This window comes from Coloeus monedula (genome assembly GCF_965178545.1).
Source record: "Coloeus monedula genome assembly, chromosome: 4".
Taxonomy (NCBI): domain Eukaryota; kingdom Metazoa; phylum Chordata; class Aves; order Passeriformes; family Corvidae; genus Coloeus; species Coloeus monedula.
In genome coordinates, this window is record NC_138784.1 from 13,028,733 (window position 1) to 13,046,007 (window position 17,275).

Below are 17,275 nucleotides of genomic sequence, written 5' to 3' on the forward strand. Positions count from 1 at the left end.
GCCATTAGGATCCCAAATTTTTACATTTTTCCGATTTTTGTAATTTTTCAATTTTTCCGTTCTTAATAAATTATTTTAATTTTTCTAAGAGTTGTCTCGTTCCTCACACACCGTAAAGCCTGAACAAGAACACTCTTCAACATGGCGGCTTCAGAGTCAGAGAGAAAGAGAAGTGAGTCACGTGGGACGGAGCTGGAAATGGCGACGGGAGAAAAGAGGGCGGTGCCGCGATTCTGGCGCGCAGCTTAAAAGAAACCTTCTTGCATGCCGTGGTAAGAAACTGTAATACCAGAAACTTTTGTCTCTTTAATCCATTTGAAGAACATGGGGGGATGGAGTATCTTCGTGTGCCTGTGAAGATTGTGAAGAATGCCTATGCCAGGCTATACAGAAGTAGTAAGAGGCTGTTAGAGACTTGTGGCGAAGGAAAGCCTTTGTGTGCGGGCCAAAAGAACTTATCCTTAAAAAGATGAATAACCCCATGTGATGGCCCATGTTTTGCAGTGTGAAGGAACTGTGAGATTTTTCATGGGAGAGATGTTCTACACACAGCAGATTGATTGTTTCCGGGCGGATCTGCTGTTAGTGGCAGTTTGGGAACCACGTGCAACTGAAGGAAAACCCTTTTTTTCCCTTAAGCATAAGAGAGAGACTTTTCAAGAACTGGAACACTGACTAACATCCCATGTTCTGTTATCCCTTGTGTGAGCCGGGTAAAAGGAGAGAAGTGCTGGGGGGGGGGGGGATTTGCTTTAATTTTGTTTTGTTATTTTCTCTTTGCTTTTAATTCTATTAGTAATCAAACTCTTTCATTGTACTGCAACTGTTTAAGGTTCGTGCCTGCTTTGCTTTTCTCCTAATTCTTATCTCACAGAAGGAAAATAAGTAAGTAATGAATATTTTGAACCAAAACCACTACACTTAATTGGTGTTTCCGCCCGGTTTCGAACTCAACCCGCTACAGGGAGTCATTCAGGAACAACTCTATAAATACCTGGGCCAGAATGATCTATCATATCCCCTATCATGCACCAGCTGCCAGGAAAGTTGAATGGTGCAACGCACTACTTAAGATTTTGTGGATGCTGAAAGCTTGATGCAGAGAAATTTTCCAGCTTTCTGCCAGCATCCATGTGAAAGCTTGCTTTCACATGCATGCTAGCTGTAAACAATGAGAGGGTTTTGTAAACCAATATTTTTATCTTGCACCTGCAAGTTTGTTATGCAGCTTGTTATGTTACTGACTGGAGAAATATTTTGAAGTGGATGTTGTAGGGTTTAATCAATCATTCTAAAAAGTGCATGGTCAAAGGACCAATAACCTTATGCCATTCAAGCAAACCAGGTTATACAAATGAGTTTGGAAATTAATAAATAATTCTCTTCCCTTCCTCTGGACTGGAGTCTATGTTGCTTTTCTCACCGTCCGTGGTACAACAGCGACAAGATGACCCTGAAGGTGCTTGGTGAGGGGATCTTCAAAAATTGGGAAGTGAACTTAGCAAAGGCCACCTGGATGGTCAATACCCGAGGGTCCATCAATCGAGCTGGTCCTGCTCAGTCTGAACCCTTGCACACAGTGGGTGGAGATAGAGTCCCTGTGGTGCACATGAGAGGTATTTTAGGAAAGACTGTTTGGATCAATCCCACCTCAGGCAAAGGCAAACCCATCCGTGGGATTGTCTTTGCTCAAGGACCTGGTTACACTTGGTGGGTAATGCAGAAAGATGGGGAAAGCCCTTGTGTGCCACAAGGGGACCTAATTTTAGGTGAGAACTGTGTGTAGGGTTTCCCTGTGTATGCATCTATATGTAGAGTTTGAGGAGGGTATTGATAAGGGTATGATGCAGATGGTAATAGAATAAGGGGTAGATAATGTTTTAGGTTACAATATGAGATGTAACCAGAAGCATGTATTCTATCACCATCTGTTAGAGCCAGGTGGGGCAACGTTCTTTATCTCTTCCAGGACACATCCCTGATAACTCCCTCCTGGGGATATCTGCTGCTAATGGGCCATCCAGCCTCACTGTGCGACTCGTAAATTACATCATCCCATTGTGAGAGGCTCTGCCCAGGGGGAGGAACCAAGCATTCCTACCTGGATATAGTCTGAGGTTTGGAACACCACAGGCAGCCCTTGCCTGCTGGATTCCCAGAGGACAAGAGCTACATAACCACCCCTGGACCTTCAGAGGAAGACCAGACCCTTCTACAGGATCACTGCTTCAACAGAACCACATCTATCACTTCAGGAGGATTGCAGCCACCCCTTAATCAGACTGCAGCCACCACCCTGCCCAGCAGGGTGTCAGTTCTGACTTGGGATCTCTGGTTGGTTTGGTTTTGGTGCCCAGTGTGGGGTGGCACTGCAGCCCAGCATGGAAAAAGCCAAAAGGGCCTCAGGTGCGGTAGCGAATGCCCCTCCTACAGGAGGGGCAAATGATGTGAGCCTGGAGGAACCAAAGAAGATCATGAGGGAAGATTGGAGGAAAAAGAAAGAATTAGAAGAACAGAGAAAACTAGGAAATGCACCTGCTGAAGTGGATGAAGAAGGAAAAGATACCAACCCTCATATTCCTCAGTACATCTCCTCAGTACCATGGTACATAGATCCTTCTAAAAGACCCGCACTAAAGCATCAGAGACCTCAGCCAGAGAAGCAGAAACAGTATAACCGCTCTGGAGACTGGTACAAACGAGGAGTTCCAGAGCACGCTGTGGCCATGAGGTACCGCAAAGGAGCCTGTGAGAACTGCGGGGCAGTGACACACAAAAAGAAACACTGCATGGAGAGACCCAGGAAAGTAGGAGCAAAATACACAGGCAAGAATATTGCCCCAGATGAACACGTGCAGCCTCAGCTGATGTTTGCCTTCTGCTGGTGGCACAGAAGAACACCTGAATCACAGAATCACCGAATCATTCAGGTTGGAAAAGACCTCTGAGATCATCAAGTTCCAACCTGTGACCAAACACCAGACCATGGTACCCATTGCCACGTCCAGCCTTTCCTTAAACACTTCTGGGGATAGGGACTCCACCACTACCCTGGACAGCCCCTTCCAATGTTTCATCACCCTTTCAGTGAAGAAATTCCTCCTGATGTCCCATCTGAACCTCCCTTGGCACAGCTTGAAGCCATTTCCTCTCATCCTGCCCCTTGTTTCCTGGGAGCAGAACCCGACCCCCCCCGGCTGCCCCCTCCTGTCAGGGAGTTGTGCAGAGCCACAAGGTCCCCCCTGAGCCTCCTTTGCTCCAGGCTGAGCCCCTTTCCCAGCTCCCTCAGCCCCTCCTGCTGCTCCAGCCCCTTCCCCAGCTCCGTTCCCTTCTCTGGACACGCTCCAGCCCCTCAATGTCCATTTTGCAGTCACAGGCCCAGAACTGGACACAGGATCTGAGGTGTGGCCTCACCGAGCCAAGTACAGGGGGACAATCACTGTTCTGATCCTGCTGGCCACACCATTGCTGATCCCAGCCAGGTGCCACTGGCCTTCTTGCCCACACGTTGGTTCACATTCAGCTACTGTCACCAGCACCCCAGGTTCTTTCACTTTCCAGCAATTCTGCCCCAGCCTAGAGCACTGCAGGAAACTGTTGGGGCCAAAGTGTAGGACCCAGCACTTGGCCCAGCTGAACCTCAAGTTCCCCCTGATGCCTTGTCCCGGTCTTAAAATCAAGAGTCATACATGGTTAGAAGGGAAGAAGGGATTTTACCTTGGTATTTATTTTAAGAATCCTTAGGTGCACACGTCCAGGTCAAATGCACCTCCATGCACACTGCAATGCCCCCCCAAAAGATCTGGTATAACATTCTAGGTCTTACTAATTAGCATATCTATCCAAGATTCCCCAGTGAGAGGCTCGAGTGAGCCCCCCTCCCCAAGGAGCCTTCCCCTGGATGGTTCTATCTTAGTTTACAGAATGTGTTCTGGAGAGGACCTTGGCGTCTGGGGCGCACTGATCCCTAGCTACAAAGATTCTAAAATGTTTCATCTCCTAGCTGAACAAACAAGTCCAAGAATGTAGGAGAAAAGCACTAGAAATACAGAAGTTGTAAAAAAGGTATAACGGGTATAAGAGAAAAGGCAAAAAATCATCATGGCATCACCCCTAATGACCACAGCAGTCTAATTGTCTCCTATCTTTGAGGCCTTTGCCTGCTGGAAACAGTTGATAAGAAAGATCCCTTGATAAGGCAACACCTCTGGCAATATAGGGAAATCTGATTGAGTGTCCATCATGTGTGAGGACAGCCAGCACTGCTCTGGAAGGCAGCCTGCAAAAGGCTGTGTCCTCTGAGAACAGATTCCACCCACTGAGACCACCCCCAGCCAGTCAATCTTGTGCTATCTTCAGCTGGCATCCCTTTGCCATGAAACCTAGGGGCTTATCTTCCATGCCCCAAATCCAGGGCTGTCTTAGGTTACAATGTAAGGTGTAACCAAAAGGATGTATTCTATCAGCATCCCCATAAGGTGTTAAAGCAGGTGGGGCTGTGTTCTTTACATCATCCCATTGTGAGAGGCTCTGCCCAGGGGGAGGAACCAAGCATTCCTACCTGGATATAGTCTGAGGTTTGGAACACCACAGGCAGCCCTTACCTGCTGGATTCCCAGAGGACAAGAGCTACATAACCACCCCTGGACCTTCAGAGGAAGACCAGACCCTTCTACAGGATCACTGCTTCAACAGAACCACATCTATCACTTCAGGAGGATTGCAGCCACCCCTTAATCAGACTGCAGCCACCACCCTGCCCAGCAGGGTGTCAGTTCTGACTTGGGATCTCTGGTTGGTTTGGTTTTTCAGACTAGCATAACGGCTGGCTAGAATTCATGCAATGCTGCTCCAATTTCTTTCCCTAATTCCTGTTTTCCCCAGGGGTTTCTCCCTGCAAATAGGCTTTCTTCAGCAATGATACCACAAGGTGTAAATTTTCCACCTTCTTTACAGCCCCTGTTGCCTTTCCATAATTTTTTTTTTATGCTGTTCTGGTCTTTCTGTGCTTACCTAGGTAATACCTTTTCAGAACCAATCTCCCTTCAACTCTAAATTGCTTCCCCTTTCCTTATGCCTCCCCTTTGGCTCTTAAATTTTGGCTTTTCTAATTAATGTCCCTGCAATGCTGAGATGCTAAGAAAATCAGGGGGAGAAAGGATTTTTGTTTTTTGGACCCAGAGCTTGCTTGAAAGTTAATAACCTTGCTAAAGCAGATTTGAGAGATGCTAGGTGCAGCCTTGCTCTGTGTGCAAACCTTGACTCAGCACATATGCAAACAGGCTCCAAAAATAGCTTGCACTTTCCCAATTCACATGTGAGGCATGTGCCATAATTCTGCACTGTGCTTTCCAAAAATAGCACTCACACGCCATTGGCTGGTCTAAATCCATGGACATTTAGGTTTTTCAACCCAGGCATCAAAGCACGGGGCTACACAGCTTTTTCATAGAGGGATTTTTCTCCTGGGCGCCTCCCCCTCTATTCACAAAAATAAAGAGATTTATCCCCTCCCCTATGCAATTGCTTAAGATCCCCGTGGCAAGTGCACAAACTCCTCGTGAGGAGAAGTGACATTAGGTGTCGGCTTAGAGGTATTTTTAGCTTCTTTCCATGCTCTCTAGCTGCTGGGAGCAAAGAGGTAACCCATTACCTTGAAGCTGGCCAATTCCCCTGGAACAGCAGCGAGGGCTCTGCAGAGCAGCAACCCAGAAACCACAGCCTGAAAAGCAGGGCTTGTGTGCACACAGATCTGAATGAGGAGCTCAGTTAGAGACTGAATGAAAGGCTTCTCTCCTGTATTTCAGGGTTAGGGACTGAATGAAAGGCTTCTCTCCTGTATTTCAGGGTTAGGGACTGAATGAAAGGCTTCTCTCCTGTATTTCAGGGTTAGGGACTGAATGAAAGGCTTCTCTCCTGTATTTCAGGGTTAGGGACTGAGTGAAAGGCTTCTCTCCTGTATTTCAGGGATAGAGACTGAATGAAAGGCTTCTCTCCTGTATTTCAGGGATAGAGACTGAATGAAAGGCTTCTCTCCTGTATTTCAGGGATAGAGACTGAATGAAAGGCTTCTCTCCTGTATTTCAGGGATAGAGACTGAATGAAAGGCTTCTCTCCTGTATTTCAGGGGAGCAGGTCAGTTTCTGGGACAGGACTGAAAAGGCAGAGCGGTGATCTGATCACTGGGGTCAAGGCTAAGTTGGATGGGTCTCTGAGCAACCTGGGCTAGCAGGAGGTGTCCCTGCCCATAGCAGGGGGGTGAAACGATATGAACTTCAGTGCCTTTCCAACCCAAACCGTTCTATGATTCTGTGATGACCATTTCTTTGGAATAAAGCAGCTAGGGAGTTGGGGAGTAACAGCTATTGGCAGTGCCATTCCTTAAGGATGGCCCTGAACCCACACCGTGGTGCTGCCATGTTTGCATGGTCCAGCACAACTCCAGGGCATTACAGATCCAGGGATGCCTCACAGGTTTCCACCCACACCTCAAATCTTGGTTACACACCCACTGTGGGTGGCACAGGAATAGGACACAGCAAGAGTCTACACCTTGAGAAGGGACACTGCAAATTCCTTTGAGGACTTCTGTTGGTAAAGCAAATATGGCACAGCCACATAGCAAAAGCGCATAAAGTGTCCATTCAAATGCAGCCCAAAATGTACAAGAATAACTCTGTCCCACCAGGCCTTATGTCAGAGCAGGTACTGTTCTTCCTGCAGCTGTGGTCAGCAGCTCCAATGTGTGCTATCAATAGTGCAGCAGAAACGTGAGGAACATCCATACCTTGTTTCCAGTGGTGCTGCTGGATGATCCAACACTGCACTGATCCCTTATCAGTGGTCATTAGTTGTGCAGCCTGAGGGGGAGAGAAGACAGATGTGATACATGAGTCTTATCACTTACCAGATAAGGTCTTCAAGTGCCCTGAGGCAAAGGACAGTGAACCTTCAAGTGCCCTGAAGCAAAGGACAGTGTACCTTCTTGGGGCTGTGCTGTGCAGGGCTGAGGGCTGGACACAGTGATCCTTGTGGGTCCCTTCCAGCTCAGGACTTTGTACAATTCTCTATTCTGTGATCTATCAGGCTGATAACACTGATACGTCCTCCAAGCCTGAAGAAAGGAATTTAACCTGCAGAAAATCCAGGGGCTGAGAAACAGCCTGGACCAAATTCATTTGGGATCAATACTGCAAGGTGCCAAGTACTTACTGTCAGCACACCACACCTCCTTTCCCTTATCTAAATAGCCTGCTACTACCACTACCTTGCTTATCAAGTCCTGCTTTATACTTATTGAACTCCAGCAGCTTTGCTCCTAAAATATACCAGCACACAAATATGCTGGCATGACTCAGAGGTGGTAACATCAGTGGGGAGTTTTTGCAAAGCAGGAATGTTTAAAGATAAAAATTAATGCAGCTACTTTAGCAGCAGAGAGAGAAGTCAAGGAACCGGCAGCTCAAATCCCACTACCTGTGGGTATCTTTGCAAGCAGTCACAGCCTCTGACCAAGGGCCCTTCACATGTGCTTCAGCTCATGCTGGAGATGCTTAACCCTTACAGACAGGCACTGCAGGGGAAACTTCTTGAGGGTTTGCAGCTTTCCTTCTGTTCAGCCATCTTCACTGCAATACCAGACTCTAACACTGCATTATTCCCCAAGAAAATAGACAGAATTTTTGCCAGAAGGACCTGGGGGTGCCGCTGGGTGAGAGCTGGCCCTGCCGCAGCCCTGTGTGCTGGGAGCCAGAACCGCCCTGTGCTGGGCTGAGCCCCCGGGGCGGGAATCCTGCCCCTCTGCCCCGCTCAGGTGAGATCACCCCTCCCTGCAGAGCTGCCTGCAGCCCTGGGGGCCCAGCACAGGAAGGACAGGGAGCTGCTGCAGCCAGTCCAGGGCAGGGACACCGAGATGGTGAGAGGGATGGAGCAGCCCTGCTGGGAGGAAAGGCTGAGAGAATTGGGATTGTTCAGCCTGGAGAAGAGAAGGCTTTGGGGTGACCTCAGTGTGGCCTTGCAGTGCCTGAAGGGAGCCCACAGGAAAAGATGGAGAGAGACTCTTGGCAAGGGCCTGGAGTGACAGGACAAGGGGCAATGGCTTCACACTGACAGAGAGCAGATTTAGATGTGATATTGGGAAGAAACTGTTCCCTGTGAGGGTAGTGAGGCCCTGAAATAGGTTTCCCAGAGCAGCAGTGGCTGCCCCATCCCTGGAAGTGTTGAAGGCCATGTTGGATGGGGCTCTGAGCAAGCTGGGATAGTGGAAGGTGTCCCTGCCCATGGCAGGGGGTTTGGAAATGGATGATTTTAAAGTCCTTTCCAACCCAGCCATTCTATGATTTAGTGATTCCTATCCCTCCTGTCCCAACCCTTCAAACTCCCATCAGATTTTCAGACTCCTGCAAGCCACTCCTTTGGGACAGCAGTGCTACAAGCTGATACCCAGTTTGCAGTGGAAGTACAGCAGTGACCTGGGGCTGCTGACTGGCACGGGTCATGAAGGGTGTCTGAAAAAATGTCCCTGAGATGGAGGCTCTGCTCCATTCCCCCATGAACAGAGTGGGTTCAGCTATTGCTGGAACACCTCCGCTGCTCAGCGGTGCAGACGGAGCCCACAGCCCTGCTGAGCTGGCACAGACTGTGGGCTAGAGCAGAGCAGAGGAGTTGGTGTGTGACAGACAGGCTGGCTCCTCCGCTCCTGGGTCACCAAGGAGCTCTGGGATGTCACCGTGCAGATGTGGGTGGGGATGGGAGTGTGCTCTCAGTTGCCATTCCCTCCGAGGAACGGCAGCCTCGTTTATGCGTAGTTCTGAATAAATTCCCTGCTAACCTCCCAGCCATCTGCTGTGGCAGTTGTACCTTCAGAGGCAGCCAACAGCTCAGCTGCCAGCAGCATGAAGCAGAACTGGTGCCTTCTCAGAGCATGGGGCTGGTGCCAACAGAACTTAAGTCAGACAGTTTTCCTGGGCACTTCCAAATGGTTGTTCTTTGTCCAGTGGCATGAAATGTTAGAAGAGTGTGAAGCACCTGCGATGAAATGCAAACCTAGGCAAAACTCCCCTGGTTTGGTTACAAATGTGGGTCTCAGATTAGGTTCACGAAAGTTCAAAGGTCTCCTGGTGAACTTGAGATGGGCTTTTTGAGAACCAAAACTGGATGCTGGGAAATTTAGAGCCCTGAGCAACCCTGTGAAACCAAGGTATGAGTGAGGAGGCAACAAAGGGACAGGTTTATGTAAGAGGAGGTGACTGTTCAGGAGAGCTGAGTTGTAGGACTCTTTGCTGCAGGATGTTGTGGATGGTAGCTGTTTACAAGGGATCAGCTGGTCAAACTCATGGAAGGGAAATCCCTTGGAGGTTTATATTTGAAATAAATTCCACCAACTTGTGAAGCTTCTGGACGTTTCATGGGTTCAGGGAATGGACTCAGGGCAAGAACACCACAAAGAGCTGTTCCTGTGTAGTGTGCATTATTTTCTTGACCAGCACTCAAGGTTCAAAGGTGCAAAAGTATTTACAATCTCAAATTTTACTAAACAAGGGAGTTTAAGTTTCTATGCCTTTGTGATTCTGCAGAAGGGTGGCTCACCACCTCCCACAGAGACTTTTCTTCAGTCTTCCCATGACATTCACACAAGTGGCTGATGGAGGAGGTGCTCCACATGTGTCCGTGGTCTGTAAAATCAGCGTTCAAAGGCACAGCTGAGCTAGTACAGCCCAAGGAACAAATCCATGTGATTGAAGGGCAGGAATTGTCCTCTTGGGCAGTGTTGTCTGCAGCAGGAACTATAGAAGAGACATTGTCTTAAGCATCCATGAAAATATTAAATACAGACATCATCTCTCACATTTGTGAGGGGATCAGAGCATGACATGGGCAAATACTACATTGAACTGATGTGTGATCATCCTCTGTGAGGGTGCTGAGGCCCTGGCACAGGTTGCCCAGAGAAGCTGTGGCTGCCCCATCCCTGGCAGTGTCCAAGGCCAGGTTGGATGGGGCTCTGAGCAACCTGGGATAGTGGAAGGTGTCCCTACCCATGGCAGGGGGTTTGAACCACAAGATCCTCGATGTCCCTTCCAAGCCAGGCCATTCTGTGATTTCTATGGAGCCACCAGAGCTCACTGATAAATCTTGCTTCTCTTGCAGACAAATGTTCTCCCACATCAACTACTTTGACTGACATGAGTGGAGCAGTGCCAGCTTACACGAGCAGTACATCTGCTCCCACATCTTTACATAACTGTTCCTGAATTTTTCCCTTTTATTTTTTTCTTCCCTCCCAACAGGTAAAAAGAAGCTGTGGTTATGCTGGATTAATTTGAGAAATTCCACCAAAATTGATGATACCATGATGATTGTTACCAATATCTACTACTATTCATATTTTAAACCCTTTAAACTCTTCCCTATGTTTCTTTCAGAGCTGGGCTGTTAAATTCATTCCCTATATAAAAGGCAAGGAAAAAAAAGCTTTGTAAAAACATTAAACATGCTGCAAGACTTGGACCAAACCCGATTTACAGTCACTCTAGATGATCTAATAATGTACAGATCAGGTTCATGCAGCAGTGAGCAATTTGATGGTCAGACCAACAGTGTTTCAGAGAAGGGGAAAGCTACAACGCAAGCAAAAGGATGCTCTGTGGAAATGAAACACTTCACAGTGGGGCTCTGCTTGCAAAAGCATTTTTCACCTTCAGCATTAATGTTTATCTGTTCTAAAGCATCACCTCTGGTAAATGCCAGGCACGTGTACTCTAGGCACCGTGTTGACATCACCCTAGAGAAAATAACAATGGTTTGGCAGCCTGCAAAGTCTTTTTAAAAATAGCCTGTGAAGCCCCTGAGAAAACGACAGGCTCTAAAAATAGGACTAGAGCTGAGGAAGGCAAAAAAAACCCAAAAAAACCCCAAAAAACAAAAACAAAACCAAAAAAAAACAAAGAAAAAAATAGGAAAAAAAAAAGAAAAAAAAAGCTTTCCTGATGCTAAAGCTCAGGGTCAGCTGCAAAATGTGGGGTTCCTTCAAGGACACACAATGAATGCATTGCAGTGCTCTGCAATGAATGAAATCTCCCTCTCTGAATCCTTCCTGTGCTGCACCAGTCTCTCAATGGGGGGGGGGGGGGGGAAGAGGGAAAAAGGCAGAATTTTAGCAAATTCAAGTAGGTACAGTCTAGGGTTTCCCCTCCTTCCTACCCCTGACCAGCCCCTGATAAAAACATCTCACTAAAGTGGTGTGGATCTACCTTTGCTTCTCCCTCCGCACACCCCCCTGCCTCTGTTCTCCAGTGCCAAGGTTCCTTCTCACAAAAACAGATTTTGTGAGCACATTTTTGCTGCACTGGCACAGAGACAGACCTCAGGAGGCTGAGAAAATCATTGTAATAACCCAAATAATTGCAAGCAAGCGTCCCAGATTCTTGGTAATTCATGATGCAGCAAGCTGGACATCCCCTTTTCAATTCTCATGCCCAAGTATTAGGATAAGGCATGAGGCTTCTGCAGGATTTTAGACCCTCCTTTGGGCCCATGACAGTGGTAATTTTTAGTAGTGTTCTCTCATAGTTATGAAATAAAACCAGAGCCCTCCAGTGGCCAAAAGCACACCAGTAACCTTGCTGGAGGCTAACCAGAGATGGACTCCAAGTTAGCTGCCCTACTTTATCTTGACACCAGCCAACAATCAGTGTGGGAAGGGCTGGACAGCTGCAGTCAGTGGGATATCCTGGGACAGACACCTGTGAGGACTGTGGGATCCCATGGGTTAAAAAATGGGTTAAAATCCTGGCATCACTAGTGGAGAAGACACCAATGGAAACGGGGAGCCACTTCAAATGGCCGTGGTCACGTGTTGGGAATAACCTGATCCAGCACTCCTGTAGAGAGTTGCAGAGGAGGAAGGGACTAACCTGAGTTTTCAACAGGAGTGCAATGCAAAGGCAAGCCACTGGTACAGCCATGGGTCAGACACCCCAGAAATGCCACTCTGCCACCTTAGAGAACAGCTGTGAACCTCCAAGGAATTCTTTTCATTCGAGGTAGGCACCAAATTCAGCCAAATGAAGTTGTACCTGTGCTTCTGGCAACTGCCTTACAAACAGCTGCTCGGTGACCATGTTTTGTTTCCTTGAGCAGTTGCCTAAGTGTACTTCTTCTTTCTCCAGTTCTGTGTTATTTACCAAGGAGAGGGTTCAGCAGAGGCCGAGCCTTGTGTGAATGTCATTCCAACTCTCCGGGTCTCCTAGTGGTGGATCCTGAAGGTGTGACAGCACTTTCCTTACGGGATTATCCTTATTCCTGTGACCCTCCTTGCCAGGTGTTCTCTGTTGCAAAAGAAAGCAGGTTTGCTTGTCTAGGGTTTCCTTCCTTTAACTTTGATCACTCCACTTTTGATTCTTTTTTCCCCCAGAAGCACAAGGAAATTGAGTTACGTCTGGAGACATGGAAGTGCCATGAGGTTTCCTGTCAGTGCCCTTCTCACAGGGTGGGTACACCCTGAGCAGCAGACCCAGGCTGCTCTGGGTTTCTCCAGCTGAGGAATGCCATGTCAGAGTCCTCCCTCACATGCTCCATAAACCTCAACCCTGCCCCAGATCTCTTTGGTCCCAGGAGAAACCCTCCAGCGGAACAAGAAACTTCACCAAGCATGGAGCAAGAGCTCCCAGGCACAACACCAGTTCTTCTCCTCACCTGTACTTTCCAACCCTGCAAACTGAGAGCAAAAACAGGGTGACTTCACCTCCTGGGCCCACTGAGTGCCATTTATCTGCCTCTGCCCTTTATGCTGCTTGCCTCCAGCACCATTTCATTTTGACAAAGATATCCCAAACTTTTCAATTGAAAAGCAGTCAAGCATCTCACTAGTCACTTGTTTCACCTTGCACCTGGAGTTTTTTCCCCACAAGGTTCTAGTCCCATTTCTCTGCCCACTCATAAGTGCCAGCAGTGAAGGAGTGTTCCATCCCATAGAGCTTCCAGACACCAGGATGATATTCCTGGCTGGCACAATGAATATCAGTTTTTGATGCCAGGGAGAAGACTAACCTTTCACCCTATGTTACATCTTCTCCCATGAACCTTCAAAATCAAGCTGAATGCCAAAAAAACCCAAAAAACAACCAAACCCAGGACATAAAAAGTACAAGCTGAATTATTCACCAGAAACCTACATATACTTAAAATGGGGGAAACAATGGAAAGTAATGGGAAAACCTCTAGAAATGCGGTTTTGCTGAGTTATGAAGCCTGGTATGGCTTTCTGAAGATGAAAACCTAAGAGCCAAAAAAAGGTTAGTAAGAAAAGTCCCTTGTCCATTCTTTTCTTCTCTCCCAACCACAGATATGTCAGTTGTCAGTCATCAGTGAGCAAAAGTAAGGATTTTTTTCACCCAACAGCCCTATCCACAAATGGCATTAAAATTATCACTTCTATTCTGGGAGGGCTACCAGAAAAGGGAAAAAAAAAAAATCTTTCACTCTGCCACAATTCATCAGCAGAATGAAAGGGGTGTCTGCATTTGAAAGAACTCAAGGAAGCATTTGGCACGGTTCATAAGACAAAAGGGGAAGATCAAACAGGTGGGAAAGAAGAGGGAACTATGGGAGAAATTTTGAAAGATTACAAAGGTATAGTTGGAGAAACTTTCTGTGGGTGAAAAAGCACTACAATGGCCTAGGAAAAAAATGTTCAGGTGTGTTACATCCTGCTTTAAGATCAAGATGACAGGGAGGAGAAATGACCATAATTTAACCAAGAGAGCAATTAAAGTGTCTTTAGATACCTTAAAACAAACTGTCTCCTTGCAAACTGGAGTTACTCTGGTTTTATATGGGAGAATTTACTGCAATCTGAGACAAAAAAATCAGTGTTTCAAAAAGAACAGCTTGTTCACCATGCATGGAGTCAGTCAATCCAGCTTAATGACTTGCAGGACACGAGCTCTAGAGACTTCTGCCTGCATTATTCAACACTGATATACAGCCCTTGGAAGAACAGAAGCAGGTACTCATGCCTCCAGCATACAGATGATATCCAGGTGGGCAGGTATGGCAGCACTGAGAAACAGATAGGAAATCCATGTTACCAGGACCAAGGGAAAGAGTGTCTGTCTGACCTTAGTCAGCAAGGAAGGTCACATTAATTTATAATCACAGTATCACGGAATGGTTTGGGTTGGAAGGGATCTTAAAGATCATCCAGTTCCAACCCCCTGCCATGGGCAGGGACACCTTCTCCTACCCCAAGTTGCTCAGAACCCCATCCAACCTGGCCTTGGACACTGCCAGGGATGGGGCAGCCACAGCTTCTCTGGGCAACCTGTGCCAGGGCCTCAGCATCCTCACAGGGAAGAGTTTCTTCCTCATATCCCATCTAATGCTCCTCTCTGTCAGTGTGAAGCCATTGCCCCTTGTCCTGTCACTCCAGGCCCTTGTCAAGAGTCTCTCTCCATCTTTCCTGTGGGCTCCTTCCAGGCACTGCAAGGCCACACTGAGGTCATTCCAAAGCCTTCTCTTCTCCAGGCTGAACAATCCCAGTTCCCTCAGCCTTTCCTCCCAGCAGAGCTGCTCCATCCCTCTGCTCCCCTTGGTGTCCCTGCTCTGGACTGGCTCTAGCAGCTCCATCCCAGAGCACAGCCTTTTGGCCTGGGATCCTCTTGCTGCATTCCTGACCACCCCCTGTGAAAAAAGTTATCTCCAGTCTCTGGAGGAGATTGTTTGGAGAAATTTTCCCTGGCATGTATCCCATTCCCACTACTGCAGTCTTTAAACGGAAGACACAGACTGGAAAGACAGCCCCAGAATGAATCCTGGACATTAGTCCTGCATGTGTTGGATGGGAATGCTGGAGAGTGACTTTACCAAGACAGAGCTCTGCCATGGGTCTTACGAGGAGTATAAATTCTTTGATTAGAAGCAAAGAGCTCTGTGTTGCTCTAATTGCCACATTAAGCACGTTTGTCAGCTTAACCATCCCCAAAAGAAGCAGATCAGACCATAACAGGACAACCATCCCCATCACAGTCCTCTAGAACTGTGACCCTGCTGATCAGGGAATGTTACTAGAAGTCAGAGAGGAAGTTTTTCCCTGCATCCACCCCAACAGGAGGATTTGTGGGGACACTGTCAGACTCAACAGGAGAACTGCTGGTTGTTTGATGTAGCCAAGCTTGGCCAAGGTAAGAAAAAGCTTACCTGACTTTTGGAGTCAGATAGTAGTGGTTTCTTGTTGGTTCCTTGAGAAGTTCATGACAGCACTGGACTCTGCCCTGTCTGAAATGGTTTGATTTTTCTGGAGGAGTTAAACAACACCTGGATCCCCACATGAGGACACCATTGCAATTCACCTCAGAAGTGAGTTCCTCAGTGAATGTTGTGGGTTTGCTCTGCTCTCCCTGACTCTACAATGTTAACTGGCATCAAGACCACATCTCTGGCTTGCAGCTATCCAACCAGAACAAAATCCAGACATGTCCCATCAGCACCTTCTCTAAGCCTCTCTATACGTCCTCCTCTCTCCCATACCAGCTTTCCCAGCCTCTCACAACAGGATGTGGCTGCTCCATGAGTTCCACCTCCCTGGAACCAGCCACTTTCTGATGCAGAGAAAGCTGCAGCTTTTACATACAGGCAGCTCATCAGCTCCATTTGCTGTCACTCACTGCTTCAATTTTTGTGCACATTACTCTATTCACCGAACTCCCACTGAAACCTGAAAGATTTTTAGATGTGCCTAAATATCTATTCCCTTTATTCTTCCCAAAGACATTTCCTTCTCCTAGCAATTGATTTCCAGGGAAGCAGAGATTAAGGAGCTGCTTCTTACAAGCTGCAACAGTTTGGGTATCCTCTAGTGGCACGAAGTGGGATTTCAGTCACAAAAACCTGGATGTCTGTAAGATCTCCCAGCCTTCCCATGCCAGCACATATCCTCCCTCCTCTGAATCTGCTTTGCTGTGCTCCTTAGCATCCCCCACAATCCCAAATTCGGGATAACTTCAGCTGTGATAGCCACAAGAAAAGAAAAAAAGAGCCTTTTGACACTAGGTATGTTAAGACACAAAGGCTCGGTGCTCTCTTGCCATATGCAAACCTTGGCCACTCTTGTGTTTGCGACTTTTAACAAGAATGTTTGTGTTCAAACAGCTGTGTGACCAAAGACTTGTCACACACCGTGACAAAGGCATCTGCTGCCACTGCCCCAGGGAAAAGAGGCAGCTCCACCGTGGCAGCCAATGTCAGAGCAGGGCTTCGGTCACAGAATCAGAGAACCACAGAATCAGCTAAGTTGGAAAAGACCTTGGAGATCGTCAAGTCCAGCCTATGACCTAACACCACCTTATCAACCAAACCATGGCACAAGTGCCACATCCAGCCTTTTTTTAAACACCTGGTCCATGGAGTCATCCCATCCTCCACTGATAAGAGGAGTAACGACTTCAGTGTAAAAGAAGCAGCAGAGCACCTGCTGCCAAATCTCTAAGCTACAGGCCTGTCTATAAGATGGCATCATATCTAATAATGGAAAAGAGTTGACAGTATAACAGTACTGTCATTATTTTATTTTATTTTAATACATACCACCAAGATTAACAGTAATAACAATTTAAAAATTCTCCAATGCAACATGATAGAATACATCCACTTTGAGAAAAATAGGATTTTTTATTTTTCTTTCAGAGAAACTTTAAGTGACACTGCTCTGGCATGAGAAGCTTGGTGACAAATCATGGTGGCACAGTTCTTGGCCATGGGGAACGTGGAGAACATTCCTGCATTTCTTTGTCCACAGAGAGCTTTCAGTCATCCAAAAGCATCTGCTTTAGTGTTGACAAAGTCAGCTCTGTAATAACTCAGGTTCCAGAGGCTGAGTGGAAAAGGATAACCTTTCTTTAGCTTTTTTTGCGTCATCCTGTAACCTTTAAATTGGAACAGCACCTCTGCTATCAAATTCAACAGGAGATTTCATACAGTTTTTTTATGAGACTCATTATCTGGGGAGTACATCTGCCATCAATTTTAAAGCCAGGAAAGATTGCTATGATCATGTATTGTACTTAGAAAAGGGAACAGTGGAATCTCAACCTACTGGCAGAGCAGCCCTGTAATGCAGCTAGCACTTCTCCCACTGTCAGCCTTGTACCTTCCCTGTCCTCTAAACACGTCAGTTAAAATCCACAAGTTAAAATCCACTCTTCACTGGGTTAAAACTGGCTGGATGGCCAGGCCCAGGGAGTGGTGGTGAATGGAGTTGCATCCAGCTGGTAGCCAG